A 24,747-nucleotide genomic window follows, 5' to 3' on the forward strand; every position below is an offset into this window, starting at 1 on the left:
GCCGCAGCAGGCATCAACATCGCAACAGGTTCCATCTGCCGGGCCCGTATCTGGCCCAAAACGCGTGTCAAAGCCAAAACCTGTTGGAGGACAGCGTGGCCATCCGGTTAAAGCTCAGTCTGCAAACCCTGAAAAGGGATCCGAGTCTAGGAAGAGTGCAGTCTGGCATTTTTTTAAACAACATCCAACTGATCAGCGCAAAGTCATCTGTCAAAAATGTTCAACTAGCTTAAGCAGAGGTCAGAATCTGAAAAGTCTAAATACTAGTTGCATGCATAGACACTTAACCACCATGCATTTGCAAGCCTGGACTAACTACCAAACGTCCCTTAAGGTTGTAGCACCCTCGGCCAATGAAGCTAGTCAGCAACGCAACATCCCTTCCGTCACTGTAAGGCCACCATTTTCGGCACCACCGGCAGTATCTGTGCAGGTTTCTTTGCCAGCCAAAAGCAGTCAGGGTCAGGGAACCACCAGTTTTGTAGGAGGAAATATTGCATCTAGGGCACCGGCGGAAACAATACCGTCTCCAACCGTCTCTCAGTCTGCCATGTACACCGGCACACCCGAAAGTTCCACGATCTCCAGCTCTCCAGTCCAGCTCACCCTACATGAGACTCTGGTTAGAAAAAGGAAGTACTTATCCTCGCATCCGCGTACACAGGGTTTTAACGCCCACATAGCTAGACTAATCTCGTTAGAGATGATGCCCTACCGGTTAGTTGAAAGCGAAGCTTTCAAAGCCCTGATGGAGTACGCTGAACCACGATACGAGCTACCCAGTCGACACTTTTTTTCCAGAAAAGCCATCCCAGCCCTGCACCAGCATGTTAAACAGCGCATCGTCCATGCACTCAGGCAATCTGTGAGTACAAAGGTGCACCTGACTACAGATGCATGGACCAGTAGGCATGGCCAGGGACGTTATGTGTCCATCACGGCACACTGGGTGAATGTGGTGGATGCAGGGTCCACAGGCGACATCAATTTAGGGACAGTTGTGCCTAGCCCACGGTCTAGGAAACAGTTGGCTGTAGGCGTTCGCACCCCCTCCTCCTCCTCCTCCTCGTCCTCCTGCAGAAGCTACAGCTCTTCCACAGAACGCAGTCTGCCAACCACTCCATCGGCAGATGACACTGTTGCACACCAGTTGTCCCATTATGGGCCAGCTACTGCCAAGCGTCAGCAGGCTGTATTGGCTATGAAGTGTTTGGGCGACAACAGACACACCGCGGAAGTTCTGTCCGAGTTCTTGCAACAAGAAACGCAGTCGTGGCTGGGCACAGTAGATCTTGAGGCAGGCAAGGTAGTGAGTGATAACGGAAGGAATTTCATGGCTGCCATCTCCCTTTCCCAACTGAAACACATTCCTTGCCTGGCTCACACCTTAAACCTGGTGGTGCAGTGCTTATTGAAAACTTATCCTGGGTTCTCCGACCTGCTCCTCAAAGTGCGTGCACTTTGCTCACATATCCGACGTTCGCCTGTACACGCCAGCCGTATGCAGACCTATCAGCGGTCTTTGAACCTTCCCCAGCATCGCCTAATCATAGACGTTGCAACAAGGTGGAACTCAACACTGCACATGCTTCAGAGACTGTGCAAACAGAGGCGTGCTGTTATTTATTTGTGGGAGGATACACGGGCAGGCAGTAGGATGGCAGACATGGAGTTGTCAGGTGTGCAGTGGTCTAAGATACAAGACATGTGTCAAGTCCTTCAGTGTTTTGAGGAATGCACACGGCTGGTTAGTGTAGACAACGCCGTAATAAGCATGAGCATCCCCCTAATGCGTCTGCTGATGCAAAGTTTGACGCACATAAAGGAGCAGGCGTCTGCACCAGAGGAAGAGGAAAGCCTTGATGACAGTCAGCCATTGTCTGGTCAGGGCAGTGTACAGGACGAGGTAGCGGGCAAAGAGGAGGTGGAGGACGAGGAGGATGATGGGGATGAGTATATTTTTAATGCCGAACCTTTCCCGGGGGCACAGGAAATTGGTTGCGTGTCACGGCCGGGTTCTGGTTTTTTGAGGGACACAAGTGACGTAGATTTGCCTGCAACTGCCCCTCAACCAATCACAACCGGAGATTTGACAACTGGAACTTTGGCCCACATGGCGGATTATGCCTTACGTATCCTAAAAAGGGACACACGCATTACGAAAATGATGAACGATGACGATTACTGGTTGGCCTGCCTCCTTGATCCACGCTATAAAGGCAAATTGCAAAATATTATGCCACATGAGAACTTGGAACTAATATTAGCAACCAAACAATCAACTCTTGTTGACCGTTTGCTTCAGGCATTCCCAGCACACAGCACACGTGATCGTTCTCACACGAGCTCCAGGGGGCAGCAGACTAGGAGTGTTAGGGGTGCACACATCAGAAGTGGCGTTGGACAGAGGGGTTTTCTGACCAGGTTGTGGAGTGATTTTGCTATGACCGCAGACAGGACAGGTACTGCTGCATCAATTGAAAGTGACAGGAGACAACATTTGTCCAGTATGGTTACTAACTATTTTTCATCCCTTATCGATGTTCTCCCTCAACCGTCATTCCCATTTGATTACTGGGCCTCCAAATTAGACACCTGGCCAGAATTGGCAGAATATGCATTGCAGGAGCTTGCTTGCCCGGCAGCAAGTGTCCTATCAGAAAGAGTATTCAGTGCTGCAGGTTCAATATTAACCGAAAAAAGGACTCGTCTGGCTACCCAAAATGTTGATTATCTAACATTCATTAAAATGAACCACAACTGGATTTCGAAATCTTTTGCCCCACCTTGCCCGGCCGACACCTAGCTTTCCTATGAAAAGCTCTTGCCTGTGAATTACTTTTCTAATGTCTAATTTGCTGCAGCTGATTGTACAGCATACGACATGTTTACACCTCCCTAAATGGCAAAACTCCCCACACGGGGCCGTGGTATCGCGACTTGGCGCAAGCACCCGTGAGACTGCTGTTTGTCTGAAGAGGTGGGTGTGCTCGCTTTTGGTTGACGGCATTGCTACTGGGTCCCTCATAGTACAATGTAGTGTCTCTGGCGGTGGTGGTGCGCACCCAACGTCAGACACACCGTTGTAACATGAGGGGCCCTGGGGCGGTCCCGCCGGCCTCAAGAGAGTTCCCCCCTACCCCAGCTCAAAATGTGCTCTACCACGTGCAAAATTATGTCGCACAGCTCCACCAATCTTTAGTCTATTCGCTGACATCATTCAATGTCTGGCACTGACAATACAAATTTGTAGACATCTATGATGCAACTTAAAGTAGTCTGTGTCTGTGTCCTATATTGGCACCATTAAATAGTTACTGCCAAATTACTATGTCAGAAACTCAGCAGATGAGCCCACCCCTGTACCTAAGTATGCCACCTTTTTTTTTGTTTTGGTTGTTTTGCGAGACATTAACATCTATTTATATTTTGGGAGTACTGGGACAGACACTCCTTGCACTACTCCTCCACTCACCACCAAGCTGCCTGTGTATCCATGTAACCGCTGTAAAGCTGCCATGAGCCTATTGTTTGTTATTTTAGGCCTTTGATAGCCTGTCTGCGGTCCCTACTTTTAAATACTCCTCCACTGACCACCAAGCTGCCTGTGTATCCATGTAACCGATGTAAAACTGCCATGAGCCTATTGTTTGTTATTTTAGGCCTTTGATAGCCTGTCTGCGGTCCCTACTTTAAATACTCCTCCACTCACCACCAAGCTGCCTGTGTATCCATGTAACCGCTGTAAAGCTGCCATGAGCCTATTGTTTGTTATTTTAGGCCTTTGATAGCCTGTCTGCGGTCCCTACATTAAATACTCCTCCACTCATCACCAGCTGCCTGCCCGTGTATCCATGTAACCGCTGTAAAACTGCCATGAGCCTATTGTTTGTTATTTTAGGCCTTTGATAGCCTGTCTGCGGTCCCTACTTTAAATACTCCTCCACTCATCACCAGCTGCCTGCCCGTGTATCCATGTAACCGCTGTAAAACTGCCATGAGCCTATTGTTTGTTATTTTAGGCCTTTGATAGCCTGTCTGCGGTCCCTACTTTAAATACTCCTCCACTCACCACCAAGCTGCCTGTGTATCCATGTAACCGCTGTAAAGCTGCCATGAGCCTATTGTTTGTTATTTTAGGCCTTTGATAGCCTGTCTGCGGTCCCTACTTTAAATACTCCTCCACTGACCACCAAGCTGCCTGTGTATCCATGTAACCGATGTAAAACTGCCATGAGCCTATTGTTTGTTATTTTAGGCCTTTGATAGCCTGTCTGCGGTCCCTACTTTAAATACTCCTCCACTCATCACCAGCTGCCTGCCCGTGTATCCATGTAACCGCTGTAAAACTGCCATGAGCCTATTGTTTGTTATTTTAGGCCTTTGATAGCCTGTCTGCGGTCCCTACTTTAAATACTCCTCCACTCACCACCAAGCTGCCTGTGTATCCATGTAACCGCTGTAAAGCTGCCATGAGCCTATTGTTTGTTATTTTAGGCCTTTGATAGCCTGTCTGCGGTCCCTACTTTAAATACTCCTCCACTGACCACCAAGCTGCCTGTGTATCCATGTAAACGATGTAAAACTGCCATGAGCCTATTGTTTGTTATTTTAGGCCTTTGATAGCCTGTCTGCGGTCCCTACTTTAAATACTCCTCCACTCACCACCAAGCTGCCTGTGTATCCATGTAACCGCTGTAAAGCTGCCATGAGCCTATTGTTTGTTATTTTAGGCCTTTGATAGCCTGTCTGCGGTCCCTACTTTAAATACTCCTCCACTCATCACCAGCTGCCTGCCCGTGTATCCATGTAACCGCTGTAAAACTGCAATGAGCCTATTGTTTGTTATTTTAGGCCTTTGATAGCCTGTCTGCGGTCCCTACTTTAAATACTCCTCCACTCATCACCAGCTGCCTGCCCGTGTATCCATGTAACCGCTGTAAAGCTGCCATGAGCCTATTGTTTGTTATTTTAGGCCTTTGATAGCCTGTCTGCGGTCCCTACTTTAAATACTCCTCCACTCATCACCAGCTGCCTGCCCGTGTATCCATGTAACCGCTGTAAAGCTGCCATGAGCCTATTGTTTGTTATTTTAGGCCTTTGATAGCCTGTCTGCGGTCCCTACTTTAAATACTCCTCCACTCATCACCAGCTGCCTGCCCGTGTATCCATGTAACCGCTGTAAAACTGCCATGAGCCTATTGTTTGTTATTTTAGGCCTTTGATAGCCTGTCTGCGGTCCCTACTTTAAATACTCCTCCACTCACCACCAAGCTGCCTGTGTATCCATGTAACCGCTGTAAAGCTGCCATGAGCCTATTGTTTGTTATTTTAGGCCTTTGATAGCCTGTCTGCGGTCCCTACTTTAAATACTCCTCCACTCACCACCAAGCTGCCTGTGTATCCATGTAACCGATGTAAAACTGCCATGAGCCTATTGTTTGTTATTTTAGGCCTTTGATAGCCTGTCTGCGGTCCCTACTTTAAATACTCCTCCACTCATCACCAGCTGCCTGCCCGTGTATCCATGTAACCGCTGTAAAACTGCCATGAGCCTATTGTTTGTTATTTTAGGCCTTTGATAGCCTGTCTGCGGTCCCTACTTTAAATACTCCTCCACTCATCACCAGCTGCCTGCCTGTGTATCCATGTAACCGCTGTAAAGCTGCCATGAGCCTATTGTTTGTTATTTTAGGCCTTTGATAGCCTGTCTGCGGTCCCTACTTTAAATACTCCTCCACTGACCACCAAGCTGCCTGCCCGTGTATCCATGTAACCGCTGTAAAACTGCCATGAGCCTATTGTTTGTTATTTTAGGCCTTTGATAGCCTGTCTGCGGTCCCTACTTTAAATACTCCTCCACTCACCACCAAGCTGCCTGTGTATCCATGTAACCGATGTAAAACTGCCATGAGCCTATTGTTTGTTATTTTAGGCCTTTGATAGCCTGTCTGCGGTCCCTACTTTAAATACTCCTCCACTCACCACCAAGCTGCCTGTGTATCCATGTAACCGCTGTAAAGCTGCCATGAGCCTATTGTTTGTTATTTTAGGCCTTTGATAGCCTGTCTGCGGTCCCTACTTTAAATACTCCTCCACTCACCACCAAGCTGCCTGTGTATCCATGTAACCGATGTAAAACTGCCATGAGCCTATTGTTTGTTATTTTAGGCCTTTGATAGCCTGTCTGCGGTCCCTACTTTAAATACTCCTCCACTCACCACCAAGCTGCCTGTGTATCCATGTAACCGCTGTAAAGCTGCCATGAGCCTATTGTTTGTTATTTTAGGCCTTTGATAGCCTGTCTGCGGTCCCTACTTTAAATACTCCTCCACTCATCACCAGCTGCCTGCCCGTGTATCCATGTAACCGCTGTAAAGCTGCCATGAGCCTATTGTTTGTTATTTTAGGCCTTTGATAGCCTGTCTGCGGTCCCTACTTTAAATACTCCTCCACTCATCACCAGCTGCCTGCCCGTGTATCCATGTAACCGCTGTAAAACTGCCATGAGCCTATTGTTTGTTATTTTAGGCCTTTGATAGCCTGTCTGCGGTCCCTACTTTAAATACTCCTCCACTCACCACCAAGCTGCCTGTGTATCCATGTAACCGATGTAAAACTGCCATGAGCCTATTGTTTGTTATTTTAGGCCTTTGATAGCCTGTCTGCGGTCCCTACTTTAAATACTCCTCCACTCACCACCAAGCTGCCTGTGTATCCATGTAACCGCTGTAAAGCTGCCATGAGCCTATTGTTTGTTATTTTAGGCCTTTGATAGCCTGTCTGCGGTCCCTGTTGTGAATTTGCTTTTTGCTCCCTCTAGTGGTTACTAGTTTTTTGACTCTGGTTTTTCTGTCATTCCTTTTATCCGCACCTGGGTCGTTAGTTAGGGGTGTTGCTATATAAGCTCCCTGGACCTTCAGTTCAATGCCTGGCAACGTAGTTATCAGAGCTAGTCTGCTGTGCTCTTGTCTACTGATCCTGGTTCCAGTTATATCAGCTAAGTCTGCCTTTTGCTTTTTGCTATTTGTTTTGGTTTTGTATTTTTGTCCAGCTTGTTCCTAATCTATATCCTGACCTTTGCTGGAAGCTCTAGGGGGCTGGTGTTCTCCCCCCGGACCGTTAGACGGTTCGGGGGTTCTTGAATTTCCAGTGTGGATTTTGATAGGGTTTTTGTTGACCATATAAGTTACCTTTCTTTATTCTGCTATCAGTAAGCGGGCCTCTCTGTGCTAAACCTGGTTCATTTCTGTGTTTGTCATTTCCTCTTACCTCACCGTCATTATTTGTGGGGGTTTCTATCCAGCTTTGGGGTCCCCTTCTCTGGAGGCAAGAAAGGTCTTTGTTTTCCTCTACTAGGGGTAGCTAGATTCTCCGGCTGGCGCGTGTCATCTAGAATCAACGTAGGAATGATCCCCGGCTACTTCTAGTGTTGGCGTTAGGAGTAGATATATGGTCAACCCAGTTACCACTGCCCTATGAGCTGGATTTTTGTATTCTGCAGACTTCCACGTTCCTCTGAGACCCTTGCCATTGGGGTCATAACAGGTCCCTACTTTAAATACTCCTCCACTCATCACCAGCTGCCTGCCCGTGTATCCATGTAACCGCTGTAAAACTGCCATGAGCCTATTGTTTGTTATTTTAGGCCTTTGATAGCCTGTCTGCGGTCCCTACTTTAAATACTCCTCCACTCATCACCAGCTGCCTGCCCGTGTATCCATGTAACCGCTGTAAAGCTGCCATGAGCCTATTGTTTGTTATTTTAGGCCTTTGATAGCCTGTCTGCGGTCCCTACTTTAAATACTCCTCCACTCATCACCAGCTGCCTGCCCGTGTATCCATGTAACCGCTGTAAAGCTGCCATGAGCCTATTGTTTGTTATTTTAGGCCTTTGATAGCCTGTCTGCGGTCCCTACTTTAAATACTCCTCCACTCATCACCAGCTGCCTGCCCGTGTATCCATGTAACCGCTGTAAAACTGCCATGAGCCTATTGTTTGTTATTTTAGGCCTTTGATAGCCTGTCTGCGGTCCCTACTTTAAATACTCCTCCACTCACCACCAAGCTGCCTGTGTATCCATGTAACCGCTGTAAAGCTGCCATGAGCCTATTGTTTGTTATTTTAGGCCTTTGATAGCCTGTCTGCGGTCCCTACTTTAAATACTCCTCCACTCACCACCAAGCTGCCTGTGTATCCATGTAACCGATGTAAAACTGCCATGAGCCTATTGTTTGTTATTTTAGGCCTTTGATAGCCTGTCTGCGGTCCCTACTTTAAATACTCCTCCACTCACCACCAAGCTGCCTGTGTATCCATGTAACCGCTGTAAAGCTGCCATGAGCCTATTGTTTGTTATTTTAGGCCTTTGATAGCCTGTCTGCGGTCCCTACTTTAAATACTCCTCCACTCACCACCAAGCTGCCTGTGTATCCATGTAACCGCTGTAAAGCTGCCATGAGCCTATTGTTTGTTATTTTAGGCCTTTGATAGCCTGTCTGCGGTCCCTACTTTAAATACTCCTCCACTCACCACCAAGCTGCCTGTGTATCCATGTAACCGCTGTAAAGCTGCCATGAGCCTATTGTTTGTTATTTTAGGCCTTTGATAGCCTGTCTGCGGTCCCTACTTTAAATACTCCTCCACTGACCACCAAGCTGCCTGTGTATCCATGTAACCGATGTAAAACTGCAGTATTTTGCTTATAAAAAAGAAAATACTGGAGAGATATCAAATGCAGACATTTTAACATTAAAAACAAAAACACATACAACAAAAAACTGGTACAGTACAAAAATTGGCCACCAGCTACAAAAACTTGCTCCTGCAAGTAGTTAACTGAAAGGTTTTTTTCCATTGAAAACACAGATATGGCATCCACCGAGTGTTGTCCTGTCGCGTCTTCTTTATATTATTGCCAAGAAGCTGCAACTGAATAAAGCTGAGCTTCTACCTTCTGCCTCTTACTAACTGCTGTTTTTTTAAAAAATTGGCTGTTCCGGCCTACTAAAGGTGTCTGTCTGCCCCTGCCTGGTGTTGTCCTCAACTGAATAAAGCTGAGCTTCAACCTTCAGTTCCAAATTACCATTTTTAAAAATGCAATTGGCTGTTCCGGCCTACTAAAGGTGAATGTCTGACCCTGCCTGGTGTTGTCCTCAACTGAATAAAGCTGAGCTTCTACCTTCTGTTCCAAATTACCATTTTTAAAAATGCAATTGGCTGTTCCGGCCTACTAAAGGTGAATGTCTGCCCCTGCCTGGTGTTGTCCTCAACTGAATAAAGCTGAGCTTCTACCTTCTGTTCCAAATTACCATTTTTAAAAATGCCATTGGCTGTTCCGGCCTACTAAAGGTGTCTGTCTGCCCCTGCCTGGTGTTGTCCTCAACTGAATAAAGCTGAGCTTCTACCTTCTGTTCCAAATTACCATTTTTAAAAATGCAATTGGCTGTTCCGGCCTACTAAAGGTGAATGTCTGCCCCTGCCTGGTGTTGTCCTCAACTGAATAAAGCTGAGCTTCTACCTTCTGTTCCAAATTACCATTTTTAAAAATGCCATTGGCTGTTCCGGCCTACTAAAGGTGTCTGTCTGCCCCTGCCTGGTGTTGTCCTCAACTGAATAAAGCTGAGCTTCAACCTTCAGTTCCAAATTACCATTTTTAAAAATGCAATTGGCTGTTCCGGCCTACTAAAGGTGTCTGTCTGCCCCTGCCTGGTGTTGTCCTCAACTGAATAAAGCTGAGCTTCTACCTTCTGCCTCTTACTAACTGCTGTTTTTTTAAAAAATTGGCTGTTCCGGCCTACTAAAGGTGTCTGTCTGCCCCTGCCTGGTGTTGTCCTCAACTGAATAAAGCTGAGCTTCAACCTTCAGTTCCAAATTACCATTTTTAAAAATGCAATTGGCTGTTCCGGCCTACTAAAGGTGTCTGTCTGCCCCTGCCTGGTGTTGTCCTCAACTGAATAAAGCTGAGCTTCTACCTTCTGCCTCTTACTAACTGCTGTTTTTTTTAAAAATTGGCTGTTCCGGCCTACTAAAGGTGAATGTCTGCCCCTGCCTGGTGTTGTCCTCAACTGAATAAAGCTGAGCTTCAACCTTCAGTTCCAAATTACCATTTTTAAAAATGCAATTGGCTGTTCCGGCCTACTAAAGGTGAATGTCTGCCCCTGCCTGGTGTTGTCCTCAACTGAATAAAGCTGAGCTTCTACCTTCTGTTCCAAATTACCATTTTTAAAAATGCAATTGGCTGTTCCGGCCTACTAAAGGTGAATGTCTGCCCCTGCCTGGTGTTGTCCTCAACTGAATAAAGCTGAGCTTCTACCTTCTGTTCCAAATTACCATTTTTAAAAATGCCATTGGCTGTTCCGGCCTACTAAAGGTGTCTGTCTGCCCCTGCCTGGTGTTGTCCTCAACTGAATAAAGCTGAGCTTCAACCTTCAGTTCCAAATTACCATTTTTAAAAATGCAATTGGCTGTTCCGGCCTACTAAAGGTGTCTGTCTGCCCCTGCCTGGTGTTGTCCTCAACTGAATAAAGCTGAGCTTCTACCTTCTGCCTCTTACTAACTGCTGTTTTTTTAAAAAATTGGCTGTTCCGGCCTACTAAAGGTGTCTGTCTGCCCCTGCCTGGTGTTGTCCTCAACTGAATAAAGCTGAGCTTCAACCTTCAGTTCCAAATTACCATTTTTAAAAATGCAATTGGCTGTTCCGGCCTACTAAAGGTGTCTGTCTGCCCCTGCCTGGTGTTGTCCTCAACTGAATAAAGCTGAGCTTCTACCTTCTGCCTCTTACTAACTGCTGTTTTTTTAAAAAATTGGCTGTTCCGGCCTACTAAAGGTGAATGTCTGCCCCTGCCTGGTGTTGTCCTCAACTGAATAAAGCTGAGCTTCAACCTTCAGTTCCAAATTACCATTTTTAAAAATGCAATTGGCTGTTCCGGCCTACTAAAGGTGAATGTCTGCCCCTGCCTGGTGTTGTCCTCAACTGAATAAAGCTGAGCTTCTACCTTCTGTTCCAAATTACCATTTTTAAAAATGCAATTGGCTGTTCCGGCCTACTAAAGGTGAATGTCTGCCCCTGCCTGGTGTTGTCCTCAACTGAATAAAGCTGAGCTTCTACCTTCTGTTCCAAATTACCATTTTTAAAAATGCCATTGGCTGTTCCGGCCTACTAAAGGTGTCTGTCTGCCCCTGCCTGGTGTTGTCCTCAACTGAATAAAGCTGAGCTTCAACCTTCAGTTCCAAATTACCATTTTTAAAAATGCAATTGGCTGTTCCGGCCTACTAAAGGGGTCTGTCTGCCCCTGCCTGGTGTTGTCCTCAACTGAATAAAGCTGAGCTTCTACCTTCTGCCTCTTACTAACTGCTGTTTTTTTAAAAAATTGGCTGTTCCGGCCTACTAAAGGTGTCTGTCTGCCCCTGCCTGGTGTTGTCCTCAACTGAACAAAGCTGAGCTTCCACATTCTGGCTTTCGCCCTATACTATCAGATATTAAACTGCATTTGGCCTACTAGTGTGGTTAGGCCCTTGAAACAGTGTCTGCTGCTCTTGGGTTTGCTACTCCACTGAACAAAGCAATGCCGCCTGTTTAGTCCTGTTACCAATTTTGAACTGCATTTAGCCTACTTTATTCTTTGGCCCTATATCTGTTTCCTCCTCATCCTGCCCATTGCCCAGCCACTGCTAGATGAGTCTGCTGGTACATTGACCTAGACCACTACATTCCCCTTATACTCTACACAGCCAGAATCTGACCCTGCTGAAAGTAAGGTTCCCCTTCCCGCATGTTATACCACCTTACACAGGGACAGAGAGGAAGGTGCAGATGAAAGTGCAGGTTCCTTCATCAGGTAGGGGGGCATACTCGTTGGCGACGTCACTGGCACAGGGCCCCTCAGAGTACGCAAAAGTGTCGCTGCTGGTGGGAGGCGCCCCCGCCATGCAAACACACATCGCTGTACTTTGAGGGGCCCTGTGCCAGTGCCAATGCGAACGAGTGGGCCCCCCCTGCTTGCTCAGGATCACAGCACTTGCAACGTTGAAATACTTACCTTTCCCTGCAACACCGCCGTGACGTAGTCCGCATTTCCTGGGCCCACGAAAAACTTGAGCCGGCCCTACTCCCCCCACAACTTTTGCCAAATGACCCCCAATTCCCTATGCCCAACTATTATTATAAAGTTAATTAAGATTGACAAGCTTCAGAAACAAGAATGGATGTTTTTGGCATTAAAATGGGCACTGTAGGTGTTTTCCTGGCCTCCACTCACTGCCGACTATGCTTCCCCATTGACTTGCATTGGGTTTCGTGTTTCGGTCGATCCCCGACTTTTAGCGATAATCGGCCGACTGCACTCGACTCGACTCTGGACAAAATCGGGTTTCACAAAACCCGACTCGATCTTAAAAAAATGAAAGTCGCTCAACTCTACTGCTAAGCACAGGCAACAAGCAGAAGAGACTTGTTTGGGATAAAGAACACAAGGAATGGACATTAGACCAGAGGAAATCTGTGCTTTGGTCTGATGAGTCCATATTTTAGATCTTTGGTTCCAACCACCGTGTCTTTGTGTGACGCAGAAAAGGTGAACTTACTCTTCATGCCTGGTTCCCACCGTGAAGCATGGAGGAAAAGGTGTGATTGTGTGGGGGTGCTTTGTTGGTGACTCTGTTGGGGATTTATTCAAAATAGAAGGCATACTCAACCACCATGGCTACCACAGCATCTTGCAGCGGCATGCTATTCCATCCGGTTTGCGTTTAGTTGGACCATCATTTATTTTTCAACAGAACAATGACCCCAAACACACCTCCAGGCTGTGTAAGGGCTATTTGACCAAGAAGGAGAGTGATGGGGTGCTACACCACATGAGCTGGCCTCCACAGTCACCAGACCTGAACCCAATCGAGACGGTTTGGGGTGAGCGGGACCACAGAGTGAAGGCAAAAGGGCCAACAAGTGCTAAGTAACTCTGGGAACTCCTTCATTCCTGGCGACTACCTCTTGAAGCTCATCAAGAGAATGCCAAGAGTCTGCAAAGCAGTCATCAAAGCAAAAGGTGGCTACTTTGAAGAACCTAGAATATAAGACATAATTTCAGGTGTTTCACACTTTTTTGTTAAGTATATAATTCCACATGTGTTAATTCATAGTTTTGATGCCTTCAGTGTGTATGTACAATTTTCATTATCATGAAAATACAGAAAAATCTTTAAATGAGAAGGTGTGTCCAAACTTTTGGTCTGTACTGTGTTTGTATATATATATATATATATATATATATATATATATATATATATATATATATATATATATATATATATATATATATATATATATATATATATATATATATATAAACAGTAATGACTGAAATTGTTAATACCCTTCAAATTTTTCCAGAAAATGAAGTATGTCTCCCAGAAAATGACCGCAATTACTCATGTTTTGTTATAGAAATGTTTATTTCCTTTGTGTGTATTGTTACTATTAGTCTAGAAAAAAGACGACTGAGGGGCAGTCTAATAACCATGTATAAGTATATAAGGGGATAATACAAATATCTCTCCAAAGATCTGTTTATACCAAGGAAGGTGACGGTCACAAGGGGGCATTCTCTGTGTCTGGAGGAGAGAAGGTTTTTCCACCAATATAGAAGAGGATTTTTTACTGTTAGGGCAAAGAGAATCTGGAATTCCTTGCCTGAGGAGGAGGTGATGGCGAACTCAGTCGAGGGGTTCAAGAGAGGCCTGGATGTCTTCCTGGAGCGTAACAATATTGTATCTTACAGTTATTAGGCTCTTTAGCAGGATGTAGATCTGGAGATTTATTCTGATGGAATAAAGGTTGAACTGCATGGACAAATGTCTTTTTTCGGCCTTGCTATGTTACTATGTAACAAAAAAAGAGAAAAACAGCAAATTGGATATAATTTCACCCAAAACCCCCAAAATGGGGCAGTCAAAATTGTAGGCATCCTCAACTTAATATTCGATCGTTCACCTTCTGAAAATATTTTGACTTGCGTTTGGCAGTATTGCTGGACAGATGGCTGGAGCCAGTGGTGTTTGTGCCGCTGATGCCAGTGGTGTTTGTGCTGCTGATGCCAGTGGTGGTTGTGCTGCTGCTGCCTGTCCATTGCCCTTGCCACTTTGTCTTTTACCATACATTTTATACAACACTATAATTGACCTTTGATGATCTTTTCAACCTCAGTTGTTCTACCGTCGCCAAAAATGACGTAATTAGAAATCCTGGGATGAAATGTTCAGATTGATTTTTAGCATGTATGGAACTTATAGTAAACTAGATGGCAGCCCGATTCTAAAGAATCGGGAGTCTAGAATCCATATATACTTTATTTATTCAAATGTAAGAATAATACAATTAATAAATAATAGTAAGAAAGAACAAAAAATGGCTGCACTCACCAGCTCTTGACAATTCTTGTTATTTAAGGTACAGTTACACAGGATCCATGAACATGCTTATGAGGGGAGTGATGAAAGACATCAGACAACAACTTTGCGTGTTGTGGCAAATGCCACAACAACGGTTCTTTGCTTAAGAACAATAATGTAAATAATAAATAATATGTATCAATAACTATGTATATTGGTATGTTCTATGACATTTTAAAATATTTCATTATTATGTGGAAAAGCTCTTAGTACCCATACTGGCGCATACTTGTGTGCCCATCAGGTATTTTCACAGTAATTTTACATCTGATGGGTTGGTATGAAACGTTTTTAATCATCTCTTGGGCTTAGCTAAGCCTTCATTTTAAATAATTCTAATAAGTACAACAGAAATAAAAGCCTTTTTGTGTATCCAAATTTTTTGTGTTTATTTTTACAGAAGTGTAAAATTTAAGAAATCAACGTTCATAGTACACCGATGGGCTAATATAAGCATGCCCATCAACCACGTCACGGTAGCCTTTGAACTGATGGGTCCTAACTAACTGATTCCTATTTCTTAATACTCAAACCTCTTTCACATCTGCATGTTTCTGATATTTGCAGAAGTAATGTTAAAAACAATACAACTTCCACACTTGGCACCAAAGAACTGACCTACAACACACTTTCAGCAAGTGCCATGCAATGTAGATGAAGCTTGGAGTTAACTTGCAGTAAATGCGGCAAACGCGGCTTCGACAATTGCATTAAATGCAGCCACAACAAAAACACTGGTAAGTGGAGATTTTGTGGCGAAAACTGCAGAAACCACATGTGCCGCACCTGCCGCAAGTGAAGTACAAATTCCGTATACATTGCATGCAACTTACAGCAAGAGTGGCGTGGGTCAGCCCTTAGGCAGGAAGTGCAGAAATAGACTTTTTTCCACCATAAATTCTCCAAATAGCAGAAAAATGTTGATGTGAAAGCAAAATCTCTATTCTTTCCCTATCTATCTAAATATGTACCTATCTATATATCTATTTCTATGTACAGAACACACCTGGAGATAGAGATGTGTGTGAACAGCCATCCCACCCGTCTCTTACCTGTTCACAAAAACCTCACCCTTTTTAAAAACAAAATGAAATCTCTCAGCAGCTATACTGCTGGAGCTTCAAATACAGGTTCCTATCACCAAATACAGGCATTTGGATGATACACATCTTACATCTTGTACTTAATGTGTGTTCTACTTACCTATAAAAATATGTATTGATATATCATATTTCTAAATTTATGTAGATATGATATAGAGTTATTAACCCTATATGCTAATGAGTACGTATGTTATATACGTATCTATATATATAATTGTCTAAGGGTTTTTCCGTCTGTCTGTCTGTCTTTCTGTCTGTCTGTCTGTCTGTCCTGGAAATCCCGCGTCTCTGATTGGTCGAGGCCGCTAGGCCTCGACCAATCAGAGATGGGCACAGCATGGCGACGATGATGTCATAAAGGTTGCCTCGACCAATCAGTGACGGGCACAGTCTGTCGTGAATTCGCCTCGACCAATCAGCGACGGGCACAGTATCAACGTAGATGTCATAATGGTTGCCATGGCGACGATGATGTCATAAAGGTTGCCTCGACCAATCAGCGACGGGCACAGTCTGCCGTGAATTCTGGAATCATCATTGTCCATATACTATGGGGACATGCATATTCTAGAATACCCGATGCATTAGAATCGGGCCACAGTCTAGTTTCCTACATAAGTACTTAAAATCTATATGTCTATGGCTACACTAATTTTTTTTTGTTTTTGTTTTTTTTCCTTATCTCTATACATAGAATTTGCCTATTGCTGTCTATGTTATTAGAAAAACTGAATAATGAAAAAAAAGAAAAGTAACTTTAAACTAAAATATTTTTGTAGATAATATTACGTGTGAAGACTTTAGTACTATCAGCCAATAATTGTCCTTGAAGTGGTGTATTAACCACTTTAACCCTCACATTGCAACATTGCTTCACCCTGGAAAAAGCAACATACAATTGACCATGGGCAAAAGCAGGTTCTGGTAGATAAATGCCAACTCGATGGAGGGTCTGGCCTTGAGATTTATTTATGGTCATTGCAAATGCGGGCTTGATGGGAAATTGTCTCCGTCTTAATTTAAAAGGTAATCCAGTCTCTGATGGACACAAATCAATTCGTGGAATGAATACCACATTTCCTGCTGCTGACCCACTAATTACTTTAGCCAGTATGATATTGGCATGTAAGGCAGTGACAATGAGCCGCGTACCATTGCAGAGACCTTTGTTCGTGTTCAGATTACGTAATAACATGACAATGGTGCCAATTTTAAGTTTCAGCCGATGTGAAGGCATTCCAGTTGGTGTTAGTGAATTCAAAAACTCAAGTGGGTATTGATCGAGGTCATCAGCTTCATCAGGATCGATGGAATCATCACTGATATATTCAGTATAGTCACCTATCAATAAATCCATGACTTGGGAATTGACTTTCTCAACGTCCTCATTTTTTGGACATAAAATTGCATGAGATGCAGCTGTATTTATGCTTTCGGTGTCATTCACATCAATACAAAGATTATCTCCAAAAATTTCAATTATTAAAGAGCCAGTGCATACCATGTCTGGAGGAATTTCAATTACATCATCTCCAAGGTTATGTTCATTAGATAGTTCACCATTTCCCAGTTGAAGCAACCAACTGCTGTAGTGAGGATCAATGGAGCGCATGTTGTTAATAAGTGGCAGGCGAGTAAAATGTTGCCAGTGTTGTGAATATTTTATACAGCTCTCTACAACATCAGTTCTTGTTCCATGAGGGATGACAGGAAGACATTGTCTAAAGTCGCCTCCAAAAACAATCACTTTACCTCCAAATGGTGTTTTTTCTTTGTGAGCTACATTTGTTGTCATGACATCACGTAAAACTCTATCAATGACATGCAATGCATATTTGGATAGCATTGTGCACTCATCAATAATAAAAAGTTTAGTGCTGTGCAAATCTTTTGCTGCATCGGTATCATTCTTAATCCTGGAAACAGATGTTTCATTCACAGGAATTGGAATCCCATAAAGAGAATGAATGGTTCGTCCACCTTGTAGCAAGTTGGCGGCAATTCCAGTAGTGGCAGCAGGTGACACAATGTCTCCTTGTCCTCTTAGCTGATGTAGGAGTAGATGATATAGGTATGTTTTTCCGCTGCCACCAGGACCATCAAGGAAAAAACACTTTGCTGTAGAATTAGTGTCTTCTAAAGCTTGAGTGATAGCATCAAAAGCAAAAAGTTGGTCCTCATTTAGAGTAGCTTTCATTTCAGCAGCTGCTGATAACTCATAATCTTTATCATACTGTGGGAGGAGGTGTTGTTTCTTGACTGGACGTGGCAAATTAAAATCAGTATAAGTTTTGCCATGAGCTTTAAAAACATGTTGGACATCTGTCATAGCATAGCCTTCACAATTGACACACTCCAGAGTGTCGGAGTGGTATGCATAGCAGTAGTCTTCTACAAAGTGTTCCTTAAATTCATCCCATAAGTCCCGAGGTTTAGCTGGAGGACCAAAAATACAAATGTAGGCAAACATGTCACGTAGCTGTGCTGGCATGTTGAGAATACTGGCATCAAGTAATGTATTTCTCCACAGACTATCATCAAATAGTAAGCCAAGAGCTAATGCCGCATCTTTGAAGGTTTCATGTGTGACTCCGTGTACAGTTTTTATGCTGTCAAAACTGGTTGCACCTTTGACATGTAACAATAACAATCTTAAATAGTAGCGTTCTTGGTCTTTCACACTGACAGTATACATTCGTCCAATCACAGAACCACCTGCTCGCTTTCTAACTTCCCAAGAACCTTCTTTCCAAACATAGTTTTCGGGAATTTCACGGTATAAATAAATATGAGCATGATGGTCGTTCTGATTAAGCTTGAAGTAGGCCATAAGTTTAGAATTTTGATGGAGCTTTTGTTTGATGTTTCCAATAGAGTCATCCTCATGAAAATAGAGTGGCTGAGAATGCGGTAGATGTACAGCAAGGCGAATGATGCTATGAGATTGTTTATGCATTGGATATGAGAATATTCGCCAAGCTGCCTCTGGTGCACTGACATATCTTGAATCCATGAATTGGTGTGTTTCATCATGTTGGATGTTAGTCTGGCAGATTTCAAGATTGGCTTTATCATGTCCTTTGTAGATGTATTTAAATAAATATTTCACAGCCTGAATGGAACCACAAACTTCGACATTTATATGGCACTTGTATTTTAATAGCAGGAACGGATTATATGGAACCACCCACGAATTGTCAATCATGTTAGAATGGTGTTGAAAAGATGGGCCAAAGTGTCTGCGATAAGTAGGATAGGCGTCCTTAGCTATGATGGTTCTTGGTTGCAAATCTTTAGGGAAACCTTTTGTACACTTCCCCAGATCCATATAGGGAGAATTTGGGTTGTGTTCTCCACACGGACCATGAATCATATGTTGAAGAACAATTTTATGGAGCTGAGGGTAGTGGGTAGGATTGGGAATTTCAGCCCACACTGTATTGTCTATGTCCTCCTCAGTCCTTAATTTGGAGTTGCTGTCCAGAATAATCAAAATGTGAGCGTGTGGAAGGCCACGTTTTTGAAATTCAATTACATGAACCATAGCGCAAACTTTCCCAAATAATCCGTTGTTAATGTCTTTTAAGAGTGCTTCCAGTTTTATTTTGAAAACACGTGCCACCAAATCAGGTCTATGTTCCACACGCTGCCAAGGTTCCAAATTCTCAGTAATCTCATTCCATTTCGGATTACAGGTCATGGTGATGAATAGATCAGGACGACCATATTTAGTCACAATACCCATGGCATCCTGGTACCGCTGCTGCATATTCCTGGGACTGCCTTCAAACGAAGATGGTAAAATGACCGTTTTTCCAATGGGGATGCCCTTCTCAATGGATTTTTTCTGGAGATGTTCCTGGAGTACACAATAATCCTCTACTTTCAAATCCTTTTGGTGTTGACGGATATAATTTAGGCGATTTGCCTCGATTTTCACATAAGCATCCACTAAGTACTGCTGAGTGAGTTTGCCACCATTCAGGAGTGGATTAAACTGATTACGGACAGACAGCACATAGCAGTAATATTGCAGTTGTGTAACTCTGCGTGAACTTTGCCCTTGTTGCTTGAGGCCATCATGCCAGCCCTGGTCTCCGTAAGGGAAAAATAAAGGATAGAGTAAAGCATCTAAATTACTGTGTAGAATGCTGACCTGTTGTGTTCTTGGCGCCAAAGGATTTTTGGGGTCCGGTTGTAAATGTATTAAAATATCACGATTAAATGATGGCTCTCCATTGTCATTTTCAAATACGACAGCAACTTCATTGACAGTTGGATTATTATATCGGCGAGGGTCTTGATTCCGATCTTGTTTAAGGGCCATGATGATATTTGGCATGAGAGTGCCATTAGCTTCAGCTTTAAGATGTTCTTCATGTTCCACATCTCGTAACATTTTGTAGGCAGCAACAAAGGGATTCACATTGTCTAACTGAAGAGCAATTATACTCATCAAAGTGGGATGACATTTTTGATTTTGTTCACAGTTTAAACGTTGTTCATTCGCGGTAGCGGTATCCAAAATATACAGTTGGGCATAAGCTGGAACTTGATCATCACTGGGATGTAGGGTTCCAGTACGATGATATATTTGTCCATGTATACAGAAACAGTAAGGGCCATGTCCAGGTGGAGGGGATATATTGGCACCCATGGAGGCGAAAGCAAATGAGCTGTTAATACTACGAATATTTTCCATGAGATTCTTACTGAACTCACTCTCCCCTGTCAGCAATCGTTTAAAGACCTCGGGATATTGGGGTATAGGTATATGCACTTTACTCTTGTGACAACACAGAGTAAAATTTTTATCTGCTGGTATCTCAGCATTAAAATGTAATGCTTGACAATGTTCACATAAATAGTTCATAGGACCACAGGAGTGTTCTACTATGGTACTGTCATCATTAGTAAAACCTGTAGGATGTTGAGGTACAGGTTGTGGTAACGGAGCATTGGAATGTTTCTTTAAGCCAACATATATAAAGCGTGGACCTGGTAGAGGATCTTCACTGTCCACAGATTCAATCACTGAGGAGTTGGAAGGTGTATCGTGGTCAGGGTTTATTAATATGGAGGTGCAAGCGTTTTTTTTGCGCCGTTCACGGCGTGCACCAGCTGCATTTGGTAATGGTTTGTTTGTTGCCTTAGAAGAGTCAGGTGTGAAGCATGTCTTACAAGCAGACTTAACGGTGTACAGGCGACGGCGTTTATCATTTGGAGTGTAAGTAGGACAGTGTTTGCGCTTACGTGCAGATTTACCAACGGTTAAAGGAGCTTCAGGCTGCACACATTCTATGAATGGAGACAAAGAAGCTGTATTGTGGGCAGAATCTATGACTGAGGACGTGGAAATATTATGTTTGCAACGTTGAGAGCGTGCAGCAGCAGCTTTATTACTTAATCGATTAGTTTTGTCCTCAAAACACTCATTAGTAATGCGTTTATTGCAAGCAGCATTAACAGTGTCCAGGCGCTTCTGTCTGTCCTCTGTAGTCTCGTTAGCACGCTGTTTGCGCTTACGTGCGGCATCGGCGGCTTTTCGCTCTGCGTCATTGGTATACTTATTATCAGACCTGATGTTACGTGCGCCATCAGCAGCTTTGGGCTCTGTGTCATTAGTATACTTAACAGTGTCCAGGCGCTTGCATCTATCCTCTGTACTCTTGTTAGCACGCTGTTTACGCTTACGTGCAGCATCGGCAGCTTTTCGCTCTGCGTCATTGGTATACTTTATATCACACCTGATCTTACGTGCGCCATCAGCAGCTTTGGACTCTGTGTCATTAGTATACTGAACAGTATCCAGGCGCTTGCATCTATCCTCTGTACTCTTGTTAACACGCTGTTTGCGCTTACGTGTGGCATCGGCGGCTTTTCGCTCTGCATCATTACCATACTTTATATCAGACCTGATCTTACGTGCGCCATCAGCAGCTTTACACTCTGTGTCATTAGTATACTTAACAGTATCCAGGCGCTTCCATCTATCCTCTGTACTCTTGTTAACACGCTGTTTACGCTTACGTGCGGCATCGGCGGCTTTTCGCTCTGCATCATTACCATACTTTATATCAGACCTGATCTTACGTGCGCCATCAGCAGCTTTGGACTCTGTGTCATTACTATACTTAACAGTGTCCAGGCGCTTGCATCTATCCTCTGTACTCTTGTTAGCACGCTGTTTACGCTTACGTGCGGCATCGGCGTCTTTTTGCTCTGCATTATTAGTATACTTTATATCAGACCTAATCTTACGTGCGCCATCAGCAGCTTTGGGCTCTGTGTCATTAGAATCCTTACTATTAGAGCTCATGTTGGCTAAGCTAAACAGCTTTAAGCGTGGTGGTGGCAAACAACAGGTTAATAAGAGGCAGTGTCAGGTAGTAGGAAAATAGCCAGTTAATAATAGGCAATAGTTCTTTGCAGGAATACAGATATTAATAAATAGGCAGTTTATATTGCAGAGAAATTGCTGGGCAATAATGGACAATGTCCTTATGTGGCAAATAATAGAGCAATATACCCAGTGTGGCAAAGAAGAGGTTAATAAACGGCAGTCTCTCAGTATAACAGTCAGTGAATAATAGGCAGTATATGGAGAAAACACCAAACAAAAGTTCAAAATTGGTGTGAAAATGTCACTGAACCACTTCACAACTAAATATATATAGTTTTGGTAAATGGTATTATCATTTTGTTGACGAAATTCGGCAGGAGCTTGAAGAGCGATGTCACTGGGACCGCCTCCACGCAGTAAAAACTTGCTGTGAGGTAAAAATTCAAAAATCACACCAAAATGGCGGGCTGAGTGTGTCACAGTACGGCACATTTCTGATTGGTCGCTCGCGGCAGGCGGCAACCAATCAGAAAAGTGCCGCGCACCACGAAGGCATATATCTTTGTCCACCCTGAGCGGGTGTAGGACGCTGGTGACGTTACTTATCTCCGGACATTATCTCCGGACAAAGCCACGGAAGTTGGCACAAATTGCCGGAAGTAGTATTCTAGGCAATTATATATTAGATTTTAATGTTATCAGTGTTTACCTTTGAACGTTTATATTGTATTGTCCTGTCACCAGCCATGTGTACGATTATCGGCCGAAAGCCTCTCTGGAACCAATAATCACCCCATGTAAAGGTATCTTTATAAGTTAAAGATTCAGAATACTATGACTTTTATCATATCCTGAACAGTCAAGTTTTTTATGAACCGTTAAGGTTTTCTGGTTGAAGTAAAAAAAACTCTGAGTGTTTACAGTTTGAAACCATAAAATATTGAAAAATTATGTCATTCTTGAGTATATCACTCAATGGTGCTCATAAACGTGTCAAATTTGATCTATAATATACTTTAATATACGTTACTTTAATCTTTAATATACTTAAGAACAGGGCCCCAGACATCACACAGGGGGTCTGAAACACCGCACAGTGGTCCAAAATATCGCTGTGCTCTGCCTGGGGCCCCATATGCTGCCTGGGGCCCCTGTGCTCTGCCTGGGGCCCCATATGCTGCCTGGGGCCCCTGTGCTCTGCCTGGGGCCCCATGTTCTGCCTGGGGCCCCTGTGCTCTGCCTGGGACCACTGTGCTCTGCCTGGGGCCCTATATGCTGCCTGGGGCCCCTGTGCTCTGCCTGGAGCCCCATATGCTGCCTGGGGCCCCTGTGCTCTGCCTGGGGCCCCATAGGCTGCCTGGGGCCCCTGTGCTCTACCTGGGACCACTGTGCTCTGCCTGGGGCCCCATATGCTGCCTGGGGCCCCTGTGCTCTGCCTGGGGCCCCATGTTCTGCCTGGGGCCACTGTGCTCTGCCTGGGGCCCCATAGGCTGCCTGGGGCCCCTGTGCTCTACCTGGGACCACTGTGCTCTGCCTGGGGCCCCATATGCTGCCTGGGGCCCCTGTGCTCTGCCTGGGGCCCCTGTGCTCTGCCTGGGGCCCCATGTTCTGCCTGGGGCCACTGTGCTCTGCCTGGGGCCCCATGTTCTGCCTGGGGCCCCTGTGCTCTGCCTGGCGCCACTGTGCTCTGCCTGGGGCCCTATATGCTGCCTGGGGCCCCTGTGCTCTGCCTGGAGCCCCATATGCTGCCTGGGGCCCCTGTGCTCTGCCTGGGGCCCCATAGGCTGCCTGGGGCCCCTGTGCTCTACCTGGGACCACTGTGCTCTGCCTGGGGCCCCATATGCTGCCTGGGGCCCCTGTGCTCTGCCTGGGGCCCCTGTGCTCTGCCTGGGGCCCCATGTTCTGCCTGGGGCCACTGTGCTCTGCCTGGGGCCCCATAGGCTGCCTGGGGCCCCTGTGCTCTGCCTGGGACCACTGTGCTCTGCCTGGGGCCCCATATGCTGCCTGGGGCCCCTGTGCTCTGCCTGGGGCCACTGTGCTCTGCCTGGGGCCCCATATGCTGCCTGGGGCCCCTGTGCTCTGCCTGGGGCACCATATGCTGCCTGGGGCCCCTGTGCTCTGCCTGGGGCCCCTGTGCTCTGCCTGGGGCCCCATGTTCTGCCTGGGGCCCCTATGCTCTGCCTGGGGCCACTGTGCTCTGCCTGGGGCCACTGTGCTCTGCCTGGGGCCCCATATGCTGCCTGGGGCCCCTGTGCTCTGCCTGGGGCCCCATATGCTGCCTGGGGCCCCTGTGCTCTGCCTGGGGCCCCTGTGCTCTCCCTGGGGCCCCATGTTCTGCCTGGGGCCACTGTGCTCTGCCTGGGGCACCATAAGCTGCCTGGGGCCCCTGTGCTCTGCCTGGGACCACTGTGCTCTGCCTGGGGCCCCATATGCTGCCTGGGGCCCCTGTGCTCTGCCTGGGGCCACTGTGCTCTGCCTGGGGCCCCATATGCTGCCTGGGGCCCCTGTGCTCTGCCTGGGGCCCCATATGCTGCCTGGGGCCCCTGTGCTCTGCCTGGGGCCCCTGTGCTCTGCCTGGGGCCCCATGTTCTGCCTGGGGCCCCTGTGCTCTGCCTGGGGCCCCATAGGCTGCCTGGGGCCCCTGTGCTCTGCCTGGGACCACTGTGCTCTGCCTGGGGCCCCATATGCTGCCTGGGGCCCCTGTGCTCTGCCTGGGGCCCCATGTTCTGCCTGGGGCCACTGTGCTCTGCCTGGGGCCCCATGGGCTGCCTGGGGCCCCTGTGCTCTGCCTGGGACCACTGTGCTCTGCCTGGGGCCCCATATGCTGCCTGGGGCCCCTGTGCTCTGCC

The sequence above is a fragment of the Ranitomeya variabilis genome, chromosome 5, assembly GCF_051348905.1.
Source record: "Ranitomeya variabilis isolate aRanVar5 chromosome 5, aRanVar5.hap1, whole genome shotgun sequence".
Classification (NCBI taxonomy): Eukaryota; Metazoa; Chordata; class Amphibia; order Anura; family Dendrobatidae; genus Ranitomeya; species Ranitomeya variabilis.